Source organism: Pholis gunnellus, assembly GCF_910591455.1.
Source record: "Pholis gunnellus genome assembly, chromosome: 12".
NCBI lineage: Eukaryota > Metazoa > Chordata > Actinopteri > Perciformes > Pholidae > Pholis > Pholis gunnellus.
The window spans coordinates 20,628,823-20,652,634 of record NC_136539.1 but is presented as its reverse complement, the minus strand read 5'-3'; the positions used below and the strand labels follow the sequence as shown (position 1 = coordinate 20,652,634).

The 23,812-nt window shown below is 42.8% G+C and overlaps 1 long non-coding RNA gene across 2 annotated transcripts; it reads right to left on the bottom strand.

The window, feature by feature from the left end:
* Nucleotides 1–13: 13 nt before the first annotated feature.
* On the bottom strand, nt 14–23,412 carry LOC306704438. 2 transcript variants are annotated; one of them, XR_013767311.1, is made up of 3 exons: nt 23,326–23,412; nt 23,000–23,089; nt 14–261 (listed from the first exon to the last, which is right to left on the bottom strand). It is a non-coding gene; the product is annotated as an uncharacterized lncRNA (long non-coding RNA). The 2 variants fall into 2 exon arrangements; XR_013767312.1 differs by lacking the exon at nt 14–261 and adding an exon at nt 17,056–17,113.
* Between the last annotated feature and the right edge of the window lie 400 nt (nt 23,413–23,812).

Here is a 23,812-nt window from a genome sequence, read left to right as displayed (position 1 = left end):
GGACAGGGTGGGGTTTCCAGGTGGGCAGCTGGCACAGAGCGGCTGTTGAAGCCGTAAACGTCAGCCTCATAACAGCACTGAGGCCGGACAGCAGAGATGGTTATCACCTGACCGAGGCAACAGAGAACAAAGGGTGGTGCCTCTCAACACGGGGGACCAGAAATCCCCTTCTACTCCGGCATGAAGTCATGCAGGAGGCGTTTCTCTGCTGATGTCATCCAGCAAATGTCTTTGCGCTGGAGATTAGCGAGAGCCCCAATTCTGTAAAAGAAATCTGGACTTTTTAAAATATAGCAGCAACGGCCAATAGGAACAATTATAATTATTATTATCAGAATCAGGTTTGTTGTCAAGTTTGTTTTCACATACAAGGAATTTGCCTTTTGGTTCATAACAATAAACATAGGAGAAAAATAAAAACAAGCACTGCAAAAGTCAAGAAACATAAATATAGAATAGAACAATGTACAATAAAAAACTATTAAAATATGTACACTACACTACGTTTAACAATAAAGCTCTGCAGCAGTTCACAGTATGAAGTCTAAAGAATGTGTGCAATGTATACAGAGATACAAGTGGGAAGGGGATCCTGGGCCTTGTTGAAGAGGAGAAAATGTTCTGTGTATTTGTATTATTGGTGATAAACATAACCATATATTTATAACTATTGTGATACTGTGATGTCTCCATATAATGCAGCAGTGTGTGTTAACATGTTAAGGAGAACAGCTTTATTTGGGTTACCAAAGTAAGAATAAAAAAACCTGATTTAGTTATTGTAGGTTAGAGTTCAGTGTGGGTGGGGAATCATTAGATTCAGATGTGTACCGCTATCAAGTAAAGAGGAAAAATCTTGAAATGAACTGGCTGTGTGAACGTGAGCGGAGGTGGGGGGGGACACACCACTTCTCCGTCGCCTAATCAATACAGTTCAGTTGTTGTCCGTGAGCTGATGAGACGCGGGCGTGGGAAGGTATCGCGTGATGTCTCCTCAGGCCGTGCGGCTCTCTTACAGGACAGTTCAATCAGCTCAAATGGAAACAGCTCTGGGATCCAGCGCAGCCGATCCGTGGCTGGTTCCAGGAAGCAGGTTCACCGAGTTATTTGGAAAGAACAGTGAAATCCCCTCGAATTTGTTACATGGACTGATAGAGAGAAGTGTAGGAAAGTATAAAAAAAAGTGCAAAACTTCAACAAACACATCATGTTTGTTCACACTTATCGCAGGAATCACCTCATCAGACCAGAGAGTTAATCAGGGGGAACATTTGATTCGGCTGTTCCGACTTGCTGAAACCTATCGCGGTTTATGTCGTGTAACCGGTAGTATGTGGACCCAAATGCAACACACAAGATTCCAGGGAAGTTTGGCTTTTTATTTCAAACTTCCAGGCACAGCAGGCAGAGTAAAACAGTGTCAGGATCAGAAGGCTGGTGGGTTTTAGATCAGTCCGGGAAAGAGTGCTGGAGAGTCTGGCATGGAAAAACCGAAGAACAATCTGTCAGTGTGTGTCTGGGAGGCAGGAGTCTAAATAGTGGCTTGATTAATGATCAGTGACAGGTGAGTGAACAGGTGAAGGGCGTTTAGCCTGATAAAGAGGGAGTGAAGCTGAACTGTGACATGTCGAGCTATTGTTTCTTACATTTCCTTGGAACTGGGGTGAGTCTTTCGCAATAATACGCGGTAACTTAAAGGTGAAAAGAGTATAGATGCTGCACAATTCAACACAGCAGTGATATATAGTGGCGATTGTGTATCTGTCAGATGGAAAGAACACTGATGTGAGCAGAAGCAATGAACCAAAAATGGTAAAGTTGTGGACTACATTTGTTTTCTTCTTGTGTATTTGTTTCATATAAGAGTTGCTCTCATGTTTGCTCTCACTGTGGCTCTTAAAGCCCCGCCGCTCTACGTTGCGCTCATACGGCGGGTACTCCAGCTGATCAAGCTTCTGCGACAATGCCTTGGAAGCATTCAAGCATTCACCTTTGTGTGTGCACTATGTATTGGTCCTGAAGGGATTCCTACATTTTAATGTTCCTGCTCAGTGTTCATCACTTGGGGTGTTTCCCCCGTTTGTCTGTTTTCAGACAACCAGACTAAGAAAGATCGAAGTAAAGAAAGTTATCAACGCAACCTTAAAAAAGTCTGTAGAGAAAAATAAAATGCTCTAAAAAGTCCCAAAGTGTCAGACTTCATGTTTATTATCATAATAATAAACATGAATCATCATCTGATCTCTATTACTAATTGTCCTCTGGAGAGCTGAGCAGCTCAGAAGGCTTGGATAGATGACTCACTAATGAGCAGAATTGTTTTTTCTGCATCATCATCCAACCAAGAAATTGAAATCCTCCAAGCTGTTGTGCAACTTAGCATGTTAAAGTGAGGATAAGACGCTAATCTTTGTGTTTGCTTGTAACATGACAGGTCGTAATAGTCCATGTGGGAACTGATGGAGAAATATCTATGAGCAGCTCCCCTCTGGCTTTACAGAGCTTTATAGTGAGTTCCAGCTCATTGTTCAGCCGTCCGACCCGCAACTCGTACTGTTCTGGTTCACTCTCACCGCTCTCTTAGCGTCGTTTTCCCAGTAAAAGCTGTATGAACCCCGCTACAAACAGCAAACAGACGTTCCCCTCAGAAGATGGTGGAGAGCAATAAACAGCTAAAAGCGAGTGAATATTAAACTTATATCTGCCAGGTGACCGAAGACATGACTCCCAAGTGAATCATCATGTTGCCCTGTAATTGCTGGATGCGTAAATAAACAACAGTTTGCTAACAAGTTCAACATATTTACTCAAAAGGTGAATATGTGTCACAAAAAAGTACTTTGTGAAACTTCAACCTTGTAGTTTTAGTCTAACCAAACCTCAACCACGGCCATGGCAGAGAAGAAAAAGAATGCTCATAGTCATGAGTCATTTCGGAAGGCCCTGGCAGTTGACCTACTTTGGCCTGTAGGTAGGAGTACACGTTTCTGATCCCCACGTGTGGTACAATCCTCTCTGTTCAGAGAACGGAGGAGGAGAGGTCTTGCAGCTGGTGGAGGGTCCAGCAGCAGAGAGGAAGAAGGGGGGGGCAGGTGCAGGAGGAGGCAGATTCTTTCCCAGCGCTTCAAAGCGGGGAAACCTTTGCCTGTGCAACACCCAAAGCGCACAAAACAAACACACGCACAGTAACTACACTGACACATGTGGAGGTAAAACGCACAAAACACCCACATCACTCCCTCCGGAGTGAGGAATACCGATCCTTTCCTGTCTGGTCACCAGCGTTGGTACACTGTTGATGTTGAACCGAGATGAATCACTCTCACGCTGATACCCTCCTCGCAGGTCTTCCGTTTCCCCCCTGATAGCCACTGGGTGTGTCTCCGTGTGATAAATGGACTCCAGTGAGATCAAATGAAAGCAGAATTTATTTGAATGAACTCAAAGGCTTGAGCTTGCATACATTACTGCCAGGCCCCACAGCTGCAATAAACATTACAGCTGAGCTTCCACCAGTGGGCCTCAGGGCTGAAACAAAACATTTTAGCCTGTTTAAGGAATTAGTTTGGGGTTCCGTGTTTTACAATCTTACAGCTGCAGCACTGAGGCAACTTCAAACTTTGTTTCACCCCACTTGTCGTACCTTTTTCTTCAAGCAATTGTGGCTGTTTAAGCCACTGGACCACCCAGTGGTTGTGAGGATGAGCTGTCCCCATGAGGACAGTCATTACCTCAGCATATGGCAGAGCCACACACACACACACACACACACACACACACACACACACACACACACACACACACACACACACACACACACACACACACACACACACACACACACACACACACACACACACACACACACACACACACACGCGCGCATGTATGAATGCAGAGGCCTACAAACAGTTGGGAGTTGGGGGATTCCCAGAGAGCGGTTCATAGTCAGAATGAGGTCACCTCATACTGTAGTGTCACACACACACACACACACACACACACACACACACACACACACACACACACACACACACCAAAACTTCTGGGTGAAAAATACATTAAAATATGTCCACTTCAGAAACACCCCGGCAGTCACACACAGCCATGAATCTCTGGAGAATATTAAGTATTGGTTTGAAAAGCATAAAGCGTCTCGATATGTCTGAAATCACCACCATTTGTTTTTACAGTGGTTACTTGGAAGGATATTTCGCATCAAGTTACAATGTGAGCTCATGCCTGACCAGCAATGTGAGAGATTTTAAGTCACACATCCGCCTTGTTCCTCTGCCAGACAAGTGCTGCGCTTTGAGGCAAGCCAAAGAAGGTGGTCCGGCACATTTGCATATTTCTATTTGGCAAAGCTCTGATGACGATAACATCTAAGTCGAGTTGATCTCAGCAGAAAAAAAATAGATTTTTATATATCATCCGAAATGTTTGGGCTGATCAGCTTTAGAGATCTGGTCACCCAGAAAAAGTACCACAAGTGAGATGCACAGCCAGCTAAGATTAGAGCGACAAACGGCTTAATTACATACAAAAATGTAGACAACAAAAAAACATAAATAAGCTCTGTGTAATCAACACTAGTAGGTTAAGCCTAAAGTTACTACAAGGAACTTTTAACTGGTAATGAAAGACAAATCTCAGCTTGATACTGATGCTTCTATATGACCTACATCAGTAAATGAGACCAGCGAGAAGATTTCCATATTATACTATCATCTGTGCCACTGGGTTGGATTCCGATGTGCAGGTTAATCCGAAACTCAAGACTCCAGCGGTGCCACCAGCCCACCAACCCAGAGCCGGGTTGGTGGGCAGCGCAGAGTGTCAGAACCTTCTGCAAAAAAATGTAGGTTTTCTAAAGGGACTCTGGTTTCTTGAAACACTGTCGCTTTTATCCACAGGGACGCAAAAAAATCAACACAAAATAAAAGTTCCTTGTATTAACTAACAAATCAACTAGTTGATCTAAGTTTAGCTTATTAGCTCATTAACACAAAGTACATCTTAGGCTGCCGGTGTTTGGTCACGAACTGGACACATTGAAATGTTGCCCTGATGACGGTGCTCGATGAAAAGTCAAAAGATCGCCAAAGTGATTACAATACATCCTAAAGGGAGACACGGATGTCTAAACCAAACTTCATGGTTAATCCATTCAATAGCTGTTTCGACATTTCACTAAAACTACATTCTCTAGGAACCATGCATGTATGTGCCAGATTCTGTGCCAATAATTCAAGTAGTGTTGAGATATTTCATAGGAAAAGTTCCTTCATTGGAATTGTATTGATGAATATTGGGACTAACTATACAATCATCTATTTATACACACAGTTATGTACAGCTATGTAAAATACATGGATGTATTTTTTACAGGTAAAAATGTATACGTATTCGACAGAGATAAAGAAAAAGTATTGGACTATAATACTAGAAATAAGCAAAGAAAATCACCGTTATTGTATTAATCTAAAAGTGCAAGCAGAGAGTAAATATCTATTGAATGACCAGACATTACAGGATGAACAGAGATAATGAAGTCATATAAACAGTCATGCATGTGGACAGTTTGTCATGTTAAATTTTCCACACAGGAGACTCATTAGTGATGTCAGCTGACAGGAATGACTTCCTGTATAGCGTAGTGATGTCTAGCCATGCAGTTCATTTATGATTTATGTTCTTTTCGGTTTTAAGATACCAGCCTCTTTAACTTTTCTGCCACAACCACAATACAGCAGTTTCATTTGTTGGCACTCACAGAATTGCCAAAATGACTTTTGGAAAAAGAATGTGCAGCAATATGTCTTCTCAAAGACAATGTCCTGGTTACACTGGGCGATCCACAGACCTCACTGGGCAGCGTGCACTGGGACCATTTCTTCAGGAGAAAGTAGTTCCAATGAAAACTGTTCACAATGAGGTCTGTGGATCATCAACCATGACATTCTTTCTAGGAATAGCTTTTCAATTGTAATTTTTCATCACGTTGAACACCACGGGCAGAAGTCCAGTCACCTCCATTGTATTCGGGGGTGTTGTAAGAAATCTCACGGCAGGATATTTCAAAACTTCAGCAAATAAAACCAAAACTATCTGCATAGTTTGCCACCACTAGCGGTAAGCGAGGAAGGTTTTTTTTTTGTGATTCGAGTATACAGAGCCTTTAGATTATTTCCAACCTTCAAGTTGTCGTTGGCTGACTTTGGCCTGAACGTGCATACAAACATAAGAATGTTTCCTCCTGCAGCAGACGAGACCAACACTGTGCGTTTTTTGGTTTTGATAGCACCCTGCACGCTCCTCTTAGACTTTACATATGAGGCGTAGTGGTGTGATGTCTGTACCGACCGTCATAAAACATTTCCCACTGAGAGGAGGGAGAGGTACATTTGCAGGATACCGGCAAACCTCAGATTGACCTGAGGATAAGCTCGCCCGTCCTGGGACGCGATCACGCAGACACCTAAAAATACTTCAACAATGCTACACAATACACACACACACACACACGCACACACACACTCACAAACAATGTCAAACCACAACTGAGTCACTTCGCTTCCTGAGGGAAAATTGGCTCCACAAGGAGGGCAGTGAAGGCGCTCCTTGACTGTTGGCCCGATAGCGCTGACAGCTGTACTTTACACTCACATGTCCTGTGCGCTCCCACACACTCTGCTCACACTCATCCGCTGGAGCGCATTCACACACTCTGCGCCCTTCAAAAAAATCCATAAATCGTCAGCAGAAGCAACATAACTCCCCCCCCCCCCCCAAAAAAATAGTTTTCACATAAAACCATATAAGAAAAAGACAAACAGGTCATGTTTGGAGCTGGGAGAAATACGAGGGATCCTGACGCAAAGGTATGCAGAGTTTCTGGCTCCTCATCCTCAGTAGTTTCCTGTGTGGTCCACATGTTGCGTCTTGCGTTGCACATGCCTTGCTTCATCCAGCATCTATCACACAGACGAATCCGGGGTCGGAGCACAGATATTACCCTGTAATGATGATTTATTGGCCTTATGCATAACTCGGTGACATGCTAGGAAATGTAGAGTAGTGCGATAATACACACGCGTGTGCTTTAGCTGAAACCTTTTGACTTTTTGGATGCAGCTCTCTCACACACTCGCACCGTCCAAGTCCGTGACACGGTTTTCCGTCTTGACTGCATTTCCCTTGCGCCACAAATCCATAGGAAATAAAAATGTGACCGGAGGGAATAAACCCGAGAACTTTAGCTATAATTGCAATGCAAGTAATGCCATAGAAATATCAGTCAGAGTTAGCAGAGTGGCCGCAAACAGTAGATGACGGATGTGTGTGGATCAAGAACTACACAGCCTGTGACAGGGGAGTTGGTCCGTCAACTGGTGTTTTTTGAATCGCCAAATGCCGTGACCTCGGACTGGTCTGTGCATCCATTTAGTTCTAATGAACATGACTCACCGTGTTTATAATGGCAGTCTCCCTGTCTAATCTCCAGTATTACGGCAAGTTACAAGTTCAGCTGCTGAAAAGATGCAGATACTGTGGGGGGAAAGTGAGGTGAAAGGCTGCCGGGTTCAGGATGGCATGTACTCAAAAACACACACAGGTCAAACGTTTCTGCGGGTATTGGAGTAACACGTGTTTCTGGTAATTGGCCCCTCGTGCAAAAAGCCAAAATATATGCTTTCAAGCTTAGCAACCGTCAACAGTGCGACCAAAGGCAATGTCATCATCGGATTGGTTCTGAGTTTCCTCCACCCACAGACTGGTTTGCCCGGTGCCCCGTTTCTATTTTATTGCTTATACTCCGGCACAAACAAACACACACACACATGCATTGCAGTGGGATGAAAATGACTGAAACCACTAATCACTTCAGGGCCACTGTGTCGATTCCCACTCGTCTCTAGACCCCAGAAAGGCAGAGCGGAGACAGAGAGAGTTGTTTCAGGTTTCAGCTTCGCATCCTGAGCCCCCACGACCCCAAAACACAGAAACGGGTGGGCATGTTTAGTCTTTTTGTATGTCACTTCCACAGCGACGTCATCGGCCCGTAAATCTGTGCTGTGGCTGGTTCTATAATGCTATTCTGAGTGGAGGTTTGGGAATTGAGAGAGAGAGAGAGACAGAGAGAGAGAGAGACAGACAGAGAGCGAGATGACAATGCTTGCAAACTGCCTGTGGATGCAGACCTACAGTGCAGTGCGGCTGGTTAGCGCAGCGTACAGTATGTGGTCCAGTGGGAGTCGACAGGGAGTATAATTAGAGGCTTGTTTCAAGTGGAACAGACCTTACAGTAACAAGGCTGTGACGGTGACAGATTGATGGTGCTTAATGGGAGGTTAGGACAACACTGGAGGTCCTCCTCATGAATGGATGGGCATTTTACCTTCTGTGCTGCAGCATGTTATGTACACGAGCTGTCCCCCCGAGTCTGGGAAAGAACTTCGGGAAAATCCCACGGGACTGCGAATGTGCACATGAAGCACACGGCTGGTTGTTCCTCTGACACATGTATATTTATAGAGATAACAGAACTCAACGATCTTTTTTGTTCAAATGATGTCATGCAACTCAATTAAAACAGAGGCAAACGACAAGTAGCTCCCCTGTCGTCATTAATAAAGGTCCCGTGTAACAGCGGCGTGGCGCAGTAGAAACGTTCCATATCAAGTCACACATTACCGAGGATTAATGGAATACGAAAAACCTCTGTGGGAAAACAATTTGCCCAGTTTGTGTGGTCAAACAGGAATGACTCAGAGAGATTTAGCACTGTACAAATACTCTTGTACAGAAGCCTGATAACATTTCCAAACACCCAAATTGCTCACGTTGAAATCAAAAATGATTTGCGAGAGCGCAGCGGTCCAGAAGCGTCTTGATTCAGGAGCAACAGAAAGAATAACACAAACAACTTACAGTACCGTGAACCCAAAAAACACGCGGGTCAGCTCCTTTCCCTAGAAACATTCCCTGAAACAAACTCAGTGACTTAATATAGCCATTCCCTTCGGACCCGGCCCTGACCCAAGCTTGACCATGTCCTGACCAAACCTGTGGTCGCTCGCTGTCTCACTAGGATCCTCGCTGATGACTCTGAACTCTCAGCAACGCTTTGGCTCGGCGGACCCACTTCATCAAGTCAGGAGATTGCAGAACAAAACCCTCGCTTGCAGGGGCGCAGTCTCGCGTGCGCGTACAGAAAACACACCGAGCACACACACACACATTCACGCACTACAATGCTTTCTCAGCACACTGTAGCAGGCTGCTTTTGCGCAAGGGCCAATTCAAAGCAATTATGGTCTTCCTACCAAAACAGGTCTCCTAAGACTCCGTCTGTCCAACTGCTCCGCACAAAGAGCTTTATTTCACTGGACCCATCTCATACAATAAATCATGGGACGCTACAGCGTAATTGTGATGTATATGTTCTTGTGGTCACATCTTACCAGACTTGATTGGATACATTATGCAAATACTTTTCTGTCAGGAACGTTGATGAGCTTTGCGACTGGGTTCACCGCCTGCCCCGCCCTGCGTCCCTTTGTTGTGTTTACGCTGGGGTTATTGTCTTTGTAAATCAGATGTTTCTGAAGTTTTTGGCTTTCAAGAGCGTCGCCTGAACAATCGGAAGAAGTTATGAGAATGTTCCGTTGACATGTTCTGAGGAAGTATTTAAATGTTCTTTCCTGGGTTTTGAAACCGTTATTGTTGCATATCTGCTAAAACTAGGCGTGAGAATAGGTTCCATAAGATGAGGAACCCCGAGGGGGTTGCAAGATCATTTCCGGGGGAGTCGCCTGTACCAGTGATATCATGTGCCTTAGAATATCTAGATTTTATTGAGTGTGTGATATGAGGAAGTGTGCCTTCACATTTTACGGGGTGAGAAAAAGTCCACAGTGACCGGCGCCTCGGGGTCACGAACACCAACCTGATTGTTCTGCGGGGGCGCGACTCTAAAAAGATTGAGAACCGCTGCCATAAGGAACGTGAGGAAATCTGTGCTGTGGAGCACATCCACAATCAAGTATTTGGTATCTATGAAATCATAACTCAATATCAATGATATTTACAATGGATCTAATTTCTTTTTAAGGGTTCGTGTTAGATACATGCATACGGAGCACAAACAACCACCTCACTACGTATGTATACATTCTATTTCTGTTATGATTTAATTAAATGTCAGTGTGGTCGATGAATCAGAGATGTGGAGGTGCTGTGTAGGCCTGCTTGTGGATGCTTTTATTCTCTCTCTCAATATCTTGTTCATTTCGTATGTGTGTGTCTGTGTGTGTGTGTGTGTGTGAAACACACGTATACACCTGCAACAGAAACACAACGGAAAAATACGTTACACCCTCAAAGGTGATTAATGCCCAGTGTCGTTCTCAGAAGTGAGATCTGCACCACAACCACGCAGCCAAACCCCTCGAACACACACACACAAGCAGACACATGACGAGTGCATGAGCGAGTGTTTCCTGGCCTTCTGCTCCTCTGTGAAGGAGTCTTAACCAGAAACGTGTCCGTCCGAGATCCACCAAATCCTTCTGAGGTCGGAGACGTAACACCTAGCTCGACTCCGCCGTCATTTCCTAAAGTAAAAGCCCTCGTCCTCCCCCAACTCACGTCTGCAGCTCCATGACCACAATGGGTGGACGGGCTTAACTAATGCTGTGTAATTCTTGCAATTATTGGGAGGACAAATCAAATGGTATAAGACTTAGCTTGTCTTGAAAAGCCAGATATTTTTGGGTACCAGTCTGCTGCCTGTTGACATGTAGAGCCGTGGCAACCACTTGCGCAAGGCTCGTCAGAGTCTTAGTTGAGAAATGGGTTTTGACTCAGCGGGTTGATTTGCATTTTGCGGTTTTTGGGGTCATTATCCGGTCGTTGGTGCCGAGTTTGTGCGAGCAGAGAAATGAAGCATTGCGCTTGGACCAGGGATCGGTGGAAAGACAGATTTCAAAACCACTTTTGTTTGAGAAGTGTCACACCCTTTCTCCTAATTGTCCCTTTTATCTTTATGGTGAAATCGACCCTGTGGATGCCTTTTAAATGTGAGATACAATCAAGTTGTGATGTTTTTGCATTCCAGGAAACATTAAGTTGTCGAGTATCTTCAATCCTCTCTTCAGGTGTGACCATATTCCCCCCCACCACGTCTTCAGTTCATGATTTCCCCGGTTTCTGAGAGTTACTTTCAACAAGTTCGAGACAACAGATGGAAACTTGTAACGTTCAGAAAGCGCAATAGTGGTGCTGGCAGCCTCGCAACATTTCAATTGTGTTGTGGTTGCGCTGCATTCTGGCCTGCTGAGGCAACTGTCAGTAAGAGATTAGCCTCTTTGCCTATTTTAAAATCTATTGGTGGCAGTGGACAGCAAATCGCTGCATCTGCTACTTTGCTATTGTTTTCTCGAGAAGAAAAAACGACATCACTCGTGTGTATGTCGAGCCAAGTGTCTCAGATACTAAGAGGAAAAACAGATTTTACTTTATTGCACGGAATATCTGATGCTCAAGACCAAGATAGTAGATAAAAGAACAGATTTTTGATCAATTCTTGCCACATGTTTGTTTAGCCGTGACATTTTTAAGGTCACTTGAACTCACAGTAACTATACGTTCTTGAAAAGTCTCTGCAACTCTCGTCTCATTTTCACTGAGTGTAAAAGCCACATCTGACACAGGAAGCAGGAGAGGAAATGCAAGGACAGTACTTGGTTATCCGTGGGCGGTGTCAGCTTTCACAACCTTTCTAAAGAAAAACTGCAGATGTGCGGTTTCCCTTTCAAAGTGCCGTTCGGTTTATCTCTGACACAGATTTTTTTTCACTACCCTATGAGCTGCAGCTGCAAAATAAAAAAGTTTTGCAGCCCCGAGGAGCGCTTCATGTCGTGTCGAGCGGCGTCGGCACGGCCAGCTTTGCACTCCACCACAATAAGATTGAGGACAATCAATCTAAAAGGCGTAAGCCTGTAGAGTCTGCATTGCATGCAACTGTTCTTGGTACAGAGAAAAGTGAAGTCACTCTGGACAGCAGTGACGTCTGCAGCTGCATTCCAGCTCAAGTGGCGCTCTCATACGAGACAGAGGATCCTCACGCCGGTTTTTGTTTGATTGAACGCAGCCTTTCGCTGGACTCCGCAGTGAATAATAAAACTAATTCACCCGCTCTGTGGGAAATGTCAAACCCGCTAACGACGTTCAATAAACATCCAGCCAATCTGGATCAATGTCTGGCCAGCGTCAACGGGCCGAGACAAGGAGGCTTAGCAATGGCAGTGACACATAGCACAGCCAGGGCATCTGAACTTTTCCCCTTCTGTCAGTTTTAATCTGCACGTTGTTTAAACTAATTGAGATCAAGATAAATCTGTCAGTTTGCCTGCCTGCGGTCACTGAAGCGAGGTAAGGAGTGTTAATATCGCTGGAACACGTCGCCTGAGGATTCCCTTAAATGGACAGTTAAGAGGAATAACAGTTGTGTGGCGTGAGGGTGTGTGTAAGGTTGAACATGGTTCTCTCTCTGTGTGTGTGTGTGTGTGTGTGTGTGTGTGTGTGTGTGTGTGTGTGTGTTGGCTTGAGGGACTATACAGTGACTCTGAAACCAAAAAGAGCCCAGCCCACTCCCACAGTGGAAAGAATGATGTGTTATTCTGTAAATGAAAAAGATGCTTGCCTGAGGTGAGACACTGGGCATCATGTGTGTGTGTGTGTGTGTGTGTGTGTGTGTGTGTGTGTTGTTAGGAGGGACACAGCAATTTAATGCATGTGTGAATCACCTTGCGTGCAGTCGTTAGCTATCAAATTATTTTCTTTACTCCCACATGTGTGTGTGTGTGTGTTTATGAATTCGTGCTCCTGCAGATAATTCTGGACACCATCATTGCGGCCTCCTGTGGAGTGTTTGGTCAGTAAATCCATCGTCTGTTGTGGTATCAGTGTGTGTGTGTGTGTGTGTGTGTGTGTGTGTGTGTGTGTGTGTGTGTGCACAGCGAGGGGGCCGGCCCCCCTCATTGTACTCTCTCAGGGTGATTTCTAATCACACCGGCCGCAGAGGAAGTTGTTTATGGTGTGTAGGTGTGTGCGTCCATGTGAGCAGCCGGTGGGTCCGTGTATCGTGAGACTGCAGGTGCGGATGCATGTTTTGGTTTATGAGTGTGTAAGTGAGTGAGTAAGTATGGTGTGCGAGAGTGCCTGAGCGAGTGTTTTGCGTGAGAGCCTGTCTCCCTTCATGTGGTCTCTGAATCTTGCCACAGTTAGCATAATTGTGTTTACAGTAAAGCTACTGCCTACTTCTGACTGGCCGTGGAACAAACACTTACTGGATCAGAATCCAACCGGAGGCCAAGTTCTGGAGTGTGGGATTTAAACGTTGTGTGCTCTCGACTATCAAGAAAACACAAAAGACAAAAGACTTCAACTTTTTCTGTTGACCAAACGAAATCTTAATTTGTTTCTTATGAAACGAGCAAATCAACCTGAACCCTGACATGTGTGAACAATGCTTTTTCCACAGTATCGAGGCCCAATTAGCTTTGGGTGGTTTAAATGCAGAGGTCAAACTTTGTGTAGGTACCTGCAGGTAAGTGTCGATTGTTGTTGCTCCTGACCGTGTCCTCCCACCCAAGCCCACAAAACCTGCTGCTCTCTCCACGTGTAACTCACCAAAACAGGCATAAAACATGAGAAATAGGAGAGAAATGCAGTGTAGTTTGTATATAGCCCATCTTATTGTGAGCCAGCATGTGCAGGTCTGCCTCCAAGCATACAGAACTACAAAGTCCATGTAGTGAGGCTGTCGTCGTGGTTGATGGACGAGTCAAACAAACAACAGGACTTTCACTCAGGAGACAAGTGTTCGTGTCACGTGTGAAACTAAAGGTCGATGGTGACTTATTTGAATCTCTTATTTGAATTTTCTTCTGTAACTTCTGAAACAAAAGTACTTATTTAACCCAAAGCACGATCTGTTCATAAACATTGGTAATTTTGTTGCCTAACAGATTCTGCATTGCGGGGGCTTACGCAGGCATGCGGAGTGCTCGTGTCGCTGGATATTTGTAGGAGAACACACAAAAAATCTTGTCTTGTATGAGGATATGTTGCTTGAAAGAAGCTTTGACCAAAACATCCTCCCCAGTATTTGAAAGTCTTGACTTATATCTTATTTCCCAAACTCTTAGAATAATATGCAACCGTGTTCAGGTCGAAGATCAACTCAAATCACTACAATTTCTTTCCAAATCAATTGAAAGTCCGTCTGTAGAATCTGTACGTTCCGTTCTGGGTCAAGGTTCTTGATCGACACCCTTTTCGAATGATTGAAGCATTGTGAATGCCACTTGTTCTGTCAGGTCTTCAGTGTTAATCCTCCCAATCTAAACAAACTCACCTTCAGCCGCCTGATGTTTCACATGACCCTAACTTACTGGCTTGGTCGTCGAGTGTCGATATTAGCTTCTCTGTCAGGTGTGTCTTTCAGAACCATCCCTAAAGTTATCCATCATCCTACCCAAAGAAATATGATGAATGGTGTCAGTCCATCCAAAACAAAGACCGGTGATCAGCACGCCAAAGCGGTAAGAGTTGAGTTTGAGCAACATTTTTACATCCAGCGATGTAAACTCTGGTGAAGGATGGAACACTGATGGAGATTGATTGATACCTCAAACCACGTTTCCCGCTGAGATGTTTTTCCTGTAAACTGCCCAACATTTTGTTGATTTTGCAACTTCAAGAACGCCGCTCTGGCAGATTGGTAGAAATAGATACCTGTTTGTTAGATTATGGTCTTAAACAGCGCGCCAGCAGTCAACACTCCACATGCAGACATCAAAGAGAGATTACAAGAAATCTATGAATATTGTGTGTTTTCCCACATCCTCATCTGTATTTGAATGTTGCATGAGTCGCATTGCTGTCAGTGAGTTCGTCACCCTGACTATGTAATTCCAAACAGCTGTTTGTGTGTGTGCGCGTGTATGTAATCCCGTGTATATCAAAGTGTGTGTGTGTGTGTGTGTGTGTGTGCATGTGTGATCCTCTCCCAGACTGACGTTAACCCCAACACACCACACAGACAGACGGTTGTTGATTCCTGGATTCCTCTCTCTAATCTGCTGCCGCTGCTGTGGTTTGCAGCAGACAATCTGACGATTCGCTGCAGGGAAATGGCTCTACATGACATGTTTGTTTCCAATCAGTGCAGGGATTAAGTAAGAATAAATAGGGTCTTCCATCTCAGGTGATACATCTCCGGCAAAATGCACACATCGCCTCCAACTATGAAATGCGGTCTTGCTGCCGGTTAATCCAGCAATGACTACGGTATTTGAGTTTGATCCCATCCCGAGGTCGACTGGATTCTGGTAAAAGGATGTTTGGCAGAGCTGAACGAACCCATGTCAATAACCCTGTGGGTGGAAGTTTTTTACTAGCTCTCCGTGTGTGTCCTCTTGTATAAGTGTATGTGCATGTGCTTGCCTTCCCCTCCTTTAAAACATCTCGCTCTTTTGCACAAATGTCAAGACTGCTTTTGCCGGCTAGCTCGAGCCCATTTGTTTGTCCACGCGGTTTCACAAGTCGTGGTAGGAGCAGCGCGTAAGAAACCGGTGATGAAATGCACTTTGGGAATGAAAGTAAGACTTTAAGTGAGAAGAGAAACAGAATCACAAGGGATTGCATAAGGACTTAGAGAAAATCATGCCGCTGTGATCAAAGCGACAAGCCACAAGTGTCTACTTTACGATTCTTAACTGCTGCAGACTACAGACTTGCTTATAAATCTAGAAAATGCCATGCGTGACAGTGAATGTAATCAGATAACTATGATTCAAGGCAAAGGAAAGAACACCGTAATAGAAATGACAGTCTCTATTTTGTCAACTGAGTGAAGACAATAGTATACAAACGTTTTTCATACAGGGCAGAGCGTTTTTGTGCGCCGTTGTTTATGACATGTTGGAATAATCTGCCACTCGGGGACAAGTGTGGGTTGAAAGGCTCCTGTGACAGGATGTTTCTCATGTCACAGGAAGTGAACAGGGTCGTCTGAGCTAATGATGTTTCCCCCAAACAAACATCTGTTCAACTTGGTCCAAATCGTCACAGAAACTGTGGTTTCTGACAAATACTCTGCATCAGGAAAAGCATATGATCACTTTTTAAATTCCTATATTAACAGATTTGTTTAGGTCAGTGATTCATATTTCCAAATAGCTTGTGAGCTTGCTCAAATGAGTTTACACTCCAGCAATCCAATTTACCAAACGCATCTGAAAACACTTTTTCTTGTCCAGTTAAAAGTGGAAGATACTGTTGTGTTTGCCAAACAAAAAATATCTGCTCATACGTAAATGGCTATTGTTAGCACGTCCAGCTAACTAGTTTATATACCTACAGTAGTGACAGAGTGTTTAGGCCTTTTCACACCAAATCTGTATCATTTGTCTGAAATTGTTGTATTGTGGAAATTGGTGTTCTTCTTTTTAAGAAGCAGTAAGTAGCAACCCTACTAGCAACCCTACTTACTGCTTGTACATTCACTGTGTAGTATTTCCAGAGGATGATCCTGGATCGAAGTTGAGGCTAAACGTTAGCGGCTAAACGTTAGCGGCTAAACGTTAGCGACTCTGTGATTGGTTTGGGCATGTCCGCACTTCGGAAACCCCAACTTTACCTGAAATTACTTGACATTTTAATTTGACAAAAATATAGTTTAGTCCTAAAAGCCTAAAGTTAAAAATACAATTTGTAAAATAAGCTAGAAAAGTTTGAATGGAAATCAGATCCTCATCATACTTATAATATACGACTGACACAACTACACTGCAAAACAACGCCGATACCGTTTCTTTATTTCTTGTCTTCCATGTAACTCCATCACTGCTGACCCATTCATGTTCTGCACGTACACTCCCAATCTTTTGTCTTGTTTTGTAAGCAACAAAATCTTTATGGACAAAAAAGATTTGGTACGGCATATTTTTTTATTACATTTGTCACTTACCTGCAGGTACATGGATCATGAACTGGTGGGGGAGACTTTGCAGCTTCAGCCTCATATTAGATCTCTTGGCTGCTGTTCAGCAGAAAATAAATAGTTTCAGTTCAAGTCACTTAGTCTACTGGCAAACCATACAAATGATAAAACTCAATTCAGCTGGCACATGAAACAATCTAGAATTCTAGCGTTTTTTCATATTTTATGTTAAAAAAATCTGCATGGTTAATGCTCGGAGAAAGCACAGAATCAAACACGCAGGAGATTATCAAGAAACTGAAAGGAACAGATCCGGGCAGAGAGCCAAAAAACACATGCGTATAAACTGATAATTAGTTAAGTATGTGTTACTGTTGGACTACAATAAATCTGAAAAATCACAATGGGGATCTCAGAACCAACCTCTTCAGCTGCACACAACTCCATGTGTGCTGCTTCTCAGGCCTTTTGTCTCCACAGATACATGGAAAAACAACGCAATGCACAGTTTCCTGCAGAGATCCTCTTAAAGGTCAACTTCTGGGCTGCTTGTTAATAAAACGCGGTGGGTTTGTGGCCTCTTTTAAAAAAAAACATTAAAAAAATAATGTTTAAAACAAATGCTTGAAAGTCTGGGGACACGCTTAAAAGATACACCGGAACAGTCCAAGACTACTGTCATCAAAGCTCATTTGCATATGAAGAGAAAACACCCCATTGTAAAATAAATACATAAAATACACACAGAGGTCATCTTAACTAACCACAAACATAAATGGATATCATCTGTATATAATCAAATGGTTTCAGTTTACAAAAAGCCTGAGTGTTTTTCCAGGAACACGAACTGAAGTAACGGCGCAGCGATGTTGAGCACCATGTGAGCTTCCTGCCCGTCTCAGCTCCGCTTCAAATCTAAACTTCAAACTTATCTGACGAGGAAAACTACCTCTGATTCTGTAAGAAGTGGTCTTTTCTCTTTTACCTTTTCTACGTTTTGCATGGCATGTTTTGTCTGCAGCAATTCACATATACATATGCATCTTATATCTATCTCATTGTTTTTCACCCATTTTTGCTTCCCAAGCAAATATGTTGTATTTAATCACTTACAGTATGTTTTGTATTGCTACTTATTACTTACTTGTGCAAATTAATAAAGATAGACTGATCAAATGAATAAAAGAGACTTCTCATCAGCAGGACAAAATGATTATTAAAGTGGAGTTGAACATACGGTGGATGTGCTCGCGGCAATACAAGCATTGCGTTAGTGAGCACAATGAACCTTGGCCTGTTCAGTTGGAGTTTGTGCAACAGCACTTCAACCTCCAAATATTTCCTGACAGCTCATCGTTCCTGATCTTGTTCCAAGTCCACTTTCAACCACAGCGCTCTCTTTATAAACCTGATTAACCTGTTCTGTCATTGTTGCTTTCAAGAAACTTCTATGCCAATGCTGCCAATTCTCATACGAGATTAAAGTGTCGAGCTTTAACCCATATTTCAAGTCATTCAACAAAGAGTAACATTGCATAAATGTTCCGTCAAGCTGCAACAATACATTCCTCCAACAACACATCTGTAAGGAGATAGACAGACCTTTGGCCCACTGTCCCTTCTTCACATTATCCACAATGTAATACGAGAATTCATCTCCCGATGTGCCCAAACAGCCGTCGGTCTAAATATTCGCTGACAGCGGGGAAAATCAGCAGGAGCCATTTTAATGAAATGAGATTTAGATGTATAAAGCCATATGGACCTGACAGATAGGCTGAGGAACTTCTCGGTAAAGCAGCGTGTTGGTGGTTAGCATGTGTTGTGCGGTCGTATATCGAAGTCTGCTGGAAAACTGCTGCTCAAATCATATTTGAGCGTCCGAGATAAAGATAAAGATAAAATCGGCTTGGTTTGACAAAGAGTCAGAGAGATTGCCAATCACGATACTGATTTCCATGTGAGTGTAAAGGGGAAGTTTTTTCATTTGAGTTGTGGAAAGTAAAACATGTTGGTAAGTTGCCTGTGGCCTGTGGTCACCATTTAATACGTCGTCTTTCAACTGCAGCGACTTGTTTTGCTCCTCGATGCAGAGATAGAAGATTCCCCTCCTCTTCAACTGGTTGGCCCCCAGGCAACTGCTCTTTCTTTTCAATACACTCCTAAAGAGAGCATGCAACTACTGCAATCTATTATATATTACAACCAACAATTGTATTGTCTCCGTAATTTGTTACACAATGCGAGAATTGTCCAGATTATAATATTTAGAATTTACACAAACAGCCAGCCGGCCATGACCGCTTCGCTACAACCCACTGGACAATCAAACAATCAGCCGCGCAGTAACACAAACAACCAACCCGAGGACCGGCCGACGAGACGACGGGTCAGTCGGGGAGATAATGAGCTCGTTTTTCAACCAACCAATCAAACAACTGACATGACACATGACTCACGAGCCACCCGGTAGGGCTTCAACAATTATTTTAGAAGTATTTTAGGAACAAGAATTATTGATTCTAAATGTCTGGCTCGCTTTGTTTCATCGCAGAACTAAACAGCAGACTGTTTGCAGCAGGAGCTGAGCCTCTAACTGCGTCTTTAATGCAGGACTTAAGGAATAAAAGAGGAAATCAAATCAAAGGTTTGCGCTCATTTCAATTTGGAAGTGGCCACATCCATTATGGTAACCATGAAGAGCTAGCTTTTTAGCCACGGTTCGCTTAGTTTTGAGTTTGCAACTATTATATGATCAATGATTAATCTGCGGCTAATAGATTGAATGTTTAGTCAATTAATAAATAAATAAAAATGCACCTGAAAGTATGCCAGTCTTCACATTGCTTGTTTTGTCCAACCAACAGTCCAAAAACCCAACAATATTCAAATTACATATATATATTTATATATATTAGGGTGACTTTGGCTCAGTGGAAAGCAGGGCCGTCCTTCAATCAGAGGATCGGCGGTTCGATCCCCGTCTCTGGCTCTGCTAAAAAATTGCTCCCATAGATAAAAATGTCTGCTTAAATGACTGTAATGTGTGTATATATATAATACAGACTTAATAGGCCAATCATGTGCACTTTACACACTGACTGAAAGTAGTGCTAATGATGGGTGGAGATGCAACTGTCAGGTTAACAGCAGGCGGAGTGGGTCAACGGTCTTTTAGGCTTTAGCAATTGTGAATAAATAGTGTCAAAATGACTCTCCCGTCCGGAGATAGTTTGTCTCCTTATATACAGAAGATGTCCACTCCCTTTCTGAAGGAGAGGATATACCGTTCTATAGGATCCCCAGCAAAAACCTGTCTCAGACATGGGCCTCCGGCCCCCCATCGTAGGCCTGTTCGATAATATAAACATCTGGACATGCCTCCTCCATGGGCCCTCCTTTTTCCATACACCTGCTCCTTGTAAGGACATATTCATGCAAGTATGCTGTTACATAAGATGGAGGAAAATTCACTACAATAGTATGATAAAGAAAATGATATTATGTTTTTGAAAGCAGCATATTATTAAAGGGACCTCATAATGACTCTTACTTTAAAAAACATTCAACGAGGCAGCCGATCAACTATCACTGTCCTGCCAAAGGGTCAACCAACCCTGACCTTATGACCAGCAAACCTCCCAACCAGCAACATGACGACCGGTCGTTCAACAAATCTTTTGAGTCAACAACTCAGCCAACCAAACAACCAAGCAGCCGACACAACTCCTCGACATGGGACGGAAAAAGAAACTCGGAGAGGAAGGGAGCGAGGCATGAAATCAGCACCATATGAATGACATTCCAGCTCGTCTCAATTCTGGGTGTGTTGCTTGTTGTTGCTGGTGGTTTGGGAAGTCTGGGAGCCTCTGCTGATTTAGGTCTCATATTCTGACATTGTCCTGGCTCAACCCTTTCGTCTGAGTCATCCCCCTGCCGTCACTGCATCACAGATCAGACCCGCTGACTGACTGACTGACAGACAGACAGACGAAGGACAAATTCAAATGTTAACAAGACACTTAATTCATCTTCAGGATATCTAAAGAGTATCTGTGCCTCTTTTCAATAGTCGGTTAATACTGGGGGCTTTGGCTTGATCACATCGGGGGCACTGAGCTGCAGGTGTCCTCATGAGGATTATTGTGTTATTCTGTCCAGGTGTCACCACATCTTAATGGAAGAACTGATCCATCTGACACATTTTATCCAGGGATTAACCCTGAGTTATTGCTGCTGCATCATGGCTGGGGATTCCCTCTGTACGTGCATGTGTGTATCTATGTGTGTGTGTGTGTGTGTGTGTGTGTGTGTGTGTGTGTGTGTTTGAGGTATTGCGCACATACTTGAGTGTGGTTGCATGGATGCATGCATCTGTGTGTGTGTGTGTGCGTGTGTGTCTGCCTGTCTTGTCTGTGTCTATTGGCGTAAGTCTTTCCTGTTTTTAACTTTATTAACATTCCCTCTTCCTCTGGGAGTAATTTGAAGTCCCTTGATTAAAACCAGTGATCAGAACCCTGAATACTGGAGGATTCTATTCAAGGCAATAGGAATTTGAAGGCATGCAATCAAAATTGAAAGGAAAATATTGCATTTAATAAAACTGTGATGATCCCCATGTTGTATTGTTTATAGTTGTTTTGTATTCGATTCTCAAAGCTTTAACATGTTTAATATACAGTGGGATCAAGGTAATTGGTCATGTTACAGGATGTGCTTTGATGTGTGTTTTGCCCAATTCAGACTTAAGCTCCACTGCTCTGTCCTGCTATTGGGTGATTTCGGGTCGGTTCCTTCAAGTGTGATCAGTGCAAATTAAGCTTCGCATGGAGCAAAATGTGGAGCAACAATTTTTCGGACGGCAGATTGTAGACTGCATTTCAGTTATGTTCAGCTGAAGGTCAGTTTTTGATAGCCCATCATTGCATAATGGATCATTTGTTTTCATGTAATGAAGTACTTTTCACTAACTACGAGCCTCATCATTGCACAGCTGACTGTGGAAAGTATAGCCTACGGTGCACGTGGAGTCTACATGAGTCAGAACCCTTCACATCCTGTAAGAAGTGTCTCACAAGGTTTTTAACAAGCTGCCACTGCCAGTAGTATGAATACATGAAATAAACCTTGTTTTAAAGTACTGTTATCTGTTTGTTTGTGTACCATATTTTACTGTAAAGTTGAATATGTTTCTATTTTTAAATGATGTCTTGATCATTGCACTGTGTTCATTGTTTATCGTTATGCACCATTCACCAAATCAAATTCCTTGTACGTGTAACGTACTAAACGGTTTCTGACTCCGATTCTTAATAAAAACACAAATAAATAAATAATGTCAATATATAGATATCACATCGCCTGTGTGTTCATACATGACCACATGCACACTCAAGATAGAGTGTTGGCATTTGTATAAAATACAATACAGTACACTTTGTCAGTGACAGAACAGTAATTCTTTTCTTTGTCTCAGATTTTTAAACCTGATTCCTATGAATCCATGTTGGGAAGTACATCCAGTGTGAAGGGTTATTCGGCCTCTTTTCATGTTATATTCCAACACATTTCAAGAATGTTTGAAAATCTGCAGAAAACAACATTGTTTTAATATATATATATATATATATATATATATATTAAGTACCAGTAAGAGAAAACAGAATCCCTTTTAGTGAAGTTGGTGTAGAAATACAAACAAAAAAAAAGTAAGTTTTCAAAGTTTTCAAAGTAAGTACATGTTCATTTAATATTAGTAATTATATAAGTAATTAAATATAAGATTGAATTGTGAACTGATTAGAATTTGGTGGTCAAAGGTCACTGTGACCTCACAATAACTCAAGAATTGACAATTTCTGGCAAATGTCTAAAGAGGTGACATTTATAAAGAGACGACATTTTGGACAGACATGGATGTGAACTGCAGCTTGCCTGGTTGGCGGAGGCTGTAGCGGACCCCAGCCGGACAATGGTGAAACTTACTGATATTTCCAGAGGCCTTTATTCTTGTTCAACTTTCATCCTTCCTTTGATGAACAGAAATATATGTTTCTCCAGAAAACACCGTAAGAGCTACGAAACAGATAAAACATGAGTGAGCTCTTACGAGTTTAAACATTCAGTGGCTTACATTTAAATATACATGGGGCATTAATCAAACATTTTCTCATGTATATAAACAGCATATGTAAAACCGAAATCTAGTATTAGCTTAAAATTACAGCTGAGTCATTTTGCTATACCCGTTAAGCTAACATTAGCATCTAGTTGAAACAGTAATACAATAAAACAGAATAAACACACAATACCTTGTTCCCGTTCCAGCTAGGTGCTTAAACGTTAATTATGAAAATATATTGCAGAGTAATATATTTCATGTCACCTTTCCTTTCAGTCTGTACCGTAAATTTCTTTCTTAGCTTGAAGCTAAGTCAAGCTACCATACTCAGACGAGATATGGCTCTGCTTCCGCTGGCCATAAGGACTTCAAAATAAAAGACCCAAAACGTAAAAAGGCACTTACAAAATAAAAGCTAGCAGGAAGTGATTAACTTGGGTAACTTGCAAAGTAAAAGGTTTGGAGGAAATAATCACATAACCTCTTAAGAGTCCTTTACAGAGGCATAGAACCTTAAGGTGGTTATTTATTTATTTAGTTTAAATAAAGCTAGTATCGGCATTGTGTGGAAATAACTTAATGATCTGACTATAACATCTCCATTAAATTACATCTTTTGACATTAACAACACTAGAAATCATATTGCTGAACTCACTGAGAATCTGCTGGACCTTTT